This window comes from Salmo salar, chromosome 20, assembly GCF_965601325.2.
Source record: "Salmo salar chromosome 20, fSalSal1, whole genome shotgun sequence".
Lineage (NCBI taxonomy): Eukaryota > Metazoa > Chordata > Actinopteri > Salmoniformes > Salmonidae > Salmo > Salmo salar.
This window is the reverse complement of record NC_138310.1, coordinates 95600053-95603427: the sequence shown is the minus strand read 5'-3', so window position 1 is coordinate 95603427 and position 3375 is coordinate 95600053. Positions and strand designations below refer to the sequence as shown.

Genomic DNA, 3375 nt, shown 5'->3' with positions numbered 1-3375 from the left:
CGGAAATCCCGGGGGGGACGGGGGGGACACGACTCCCCCATCCTGGGAAAAATATGATTTGTCCCCCCCAATATATCACTGAAACATAACTATGTAATTTAAATAATATTAATAATACGCAATGAAAGCAATTGTGCTGATTATAGACACTTAATAGCGCGTTTTTAAGTTTCAAAAGATTGCGACCCCCCCCCCACCCTTTGCCTCACAATGGTTTGATCCACTGCCAGTTCCTTAGTTGGCAAGGTAACAGAGAGGTCATATCTACTGTCTGAAAGGCACTCAATGCACGTAACTGACGTGAGGTTAATCCAGTCAATCGCGCACACACACTAGCTGAATATGCAGAGCTAGCGCGCAAATATTAACTATTAAGCTAGCTAGTACCTATTCCATTTATGTGGCGTCGTCAAAGATGGAATCTTTGCTATCGTCAATTTATTCCAAGATCCAAACTGAACAGAACTACACTCTCTTCTACCATTGTCTTAAATATATTTAATGGTCTCGTTGCAAAAGCTAAATTGTCGCAAGGGAACTTTTATTTATTTATTTTATTTCACCTTTATGTAACCCGGGTAGCAAAGATTATAGCAAACACCACTGAAACTGAATTGGTGCTCGCTAGCTTTGCAAATTCAGCTATTGTTGGAAGCCAGCCAATATGAAACAAACTATTAAAATTACAAAAGGTTGCAGCATATGTTGTGTAAATGGTGAACTCATACAGCTGTCAACTCTTGTCATTTTAATCCGTTTCACATTTGCTAGCTACCTTTTAGATCGAAGCCCAAATAGAATGATTGAAGATGATAGAAGCCCATCTCCTACTGTAAATAACCTACACACTGTGTGTGTAGCCAGCCAGCCAGGTAGAAAAATGGCAGAAAAATAAAAGACGGACATCAGAGTATTTTTCAATACACCAAAACGCATAGTAAGAACCCTAGTAGCCTAATATCTCAAAGACTAGTTGATAAAATGTTCATAAGAAAGAAATGAAATTCTAATGGAAATGTTTCACAATGATGTCATTAGGCAGAGCAGGCAACAGATGGCACACAGACAGCAGAGTTGGGGACAGATATGCAGGGACAGACTGGCAGAGACAGGGAGTCTCAGGTAAGTTGGTTGAGTCTTTGTTTGGCAACATTATGAAAGGTTCTCAATTTTTTTGACTTGTAAAATAGGAACATAATTGGAAAATGCCATGGATACCCCCACTCTCAACTTAAACTGGTGACTGAACTAAGATTTGTTTAAAGGCAATGGTATTGCTGTTGTGATTAGTTGTGTAGTTTTGGGTACCGGTAGTTAGGAGTACGGCAAACACCTTATTTCTTTGGTTCCTCAATATACATTTACCATATTACAATGTAGGCTATGTGTTACAGCACAACTTTTGGTGTCCCCCTCAGGAATTGCTCTTGAGAAAATTTCATGTAATTGTCCCCTCCAAAGTTGATATCAGATTTTCACCCCTGTATAGTGGCTCACTTAATAAACTCATAATATGGTATGTTGGTTGACCATACATGCATATACATGGGACAATGCAATTAAAGATTTAATTGATACAATAAAATGCATTGATCCCTTTGCAATTTCATTATAAAGTAGTCACAAACACTGAAGCAGTTTTCATATGCTGTACGCCTGTTCAGTTTTAATCCTTGGCCAAACAAGCGTTAATTCACAGGAAGTGCACTATCTGGCAGTGAAACTAAGTGTGCTGTCGTGTCGTGAACAGCAGGAGGACCTCAGTCACCCCCCATTCAGTGAACTATGCCCATGTGTAGTATGTCATTCAGTGAACTGTGTCCATGTGTAGTATGTCATTCAGTGAACTGTGTCCATGTGTAGTATGTCATTCAGTATGTCCATGTGTAGTATGTCATTCAGTGATTGTCACGCCCTGACCTGAGAGAGACGGTTTATTTCTCTATTTTGTTAGGTCAGGGTGTGGAGTGGGCATTCTATGTCATTATATTTCTATGTTTTGGCCAGGTATGGTTTCCAATCAGAGGCAGCTGTCTATCGTTGTCTCTGATTGGGAACCATACTTAGGCAGCCTTTTCCCACCTGTGTTGGTGGGTAGTTGTTTTCTGTTTTGTGTTTCTGTACCTGACAGAACTGTGCGTTTTCGTTTCCCTTTGTTATCTTTGTTCAAGTGTTTGTTTAATTTAAATAAATAATCATGAACACGTGCCATGCTGCATCTTGGTCACCTCTCTACGACGATCGTTACAGAACTACCCACCACAACTGGATCAAGCAGCGTGCACGGGAGGAGATGGATTCCTGGTCTCTGGAGGAGTTGGAGGAGAGGATAGACTGGACTTTAGGTCAAGTATTGGAGAGATACAGAAGCCTGCCGGGGAAGCAGGTGAAGGCAGCGAGAGAGGAACTAGCTCGGCAAGGACGGAAGCATGAGAGGCAGCCCCCAAATCTTTTTTTGGGGGGGCACACGGGTAGATTGGCAGAGTTAGGGTTGAGACCTGAGCCAACTCCCCGTGCTTAGCGTGTGCCTGCTCCTCGCACTCTCCCTCCAGTGTGCCTCCACAGCCCAGTACATTTTTCATTTTAGTCATTTAGCAGACACTCTTATCCAGAGCGACTTACAGTAGTGAATGCATACATTTCATTTTCATGCATTTTTTTTTTGTACTGGCCCCCCGTGGGAATTGAACCCACAACCCTGGCGTTGCACACACCATGCTGGCGTTACAAACACCATGCTCTACCAACTGAGCCACAGGGAACCAGTACATCCTGTGCCTGCTCCTCGCACTCTCCCTCCAGTGAGTCTATTCAGCCTGGTACGCCCTGTGCCTGCTCCACGTACCAGGCTGTCAGTATGTCTCCTCAGTCCGGTGAGACCCGTTCCGGCTCCACGTAAGAAGCCTCCAGTGATGATCCATGGCACGAAGCCTCCAGTGATGATCCATGGTCCGAAGCCTCCAGTGATGATCCAAGGCACGAAGCCTCCAGTGATGATCCATGGCACGAAGCCTCCAGTGATGATCCATGGCACGAAGCCTCCAGTGATGATCCATGGCACGAAGCCTCCAGTGATAATCCATGGCCCGGAGCCTCAAGTGATAATCCATGGCAAGAAGCCTGTAGGGAAGATCCATGGCACGAAGCCTGCAGTGATAATCCATGGCCCGGAGCCTGTAGGGATAATCTATGGCAAGAAGCCTGTAGGGATGATCCATGGCCCGGCGCCTGTAGAGATGATCCATGGCACGAAGCCTCCAGTGATAATCCATGGCGCGGAGCCTCCAGTGATGATCCATGGCACAAAGCCTCCAGTGGTGATCCATGGTGCGGAGCCTGTAGCGATGATCAATGGCATGGAGCCTGTAGCGACGG

The 3375-nt window shown here is 44.8% G+C and overlaps 1 non-coding gene across 1 annotated transcript; it reads right to left on the bottom strand.

Moving 5' to 3' along the window:
• Positions 1-2668: 2668 nt before the first annotated feature.
• trnat-ugu (transfer RNA threonine (anticodon UGU)) lies at positions 2669-2764 on the bottom strand. Its single transcript has 2 exons — positions 2726-2764; positions 2669-2705 (listed from the first exon to the last, which is right to left on the bottom strand). It is a non-coding gene; the product is annotated as a tRNA-Thr (tRNA).
• Between the last annotated feature and the right edge of the window lie 611 nt (positions 2765-3375).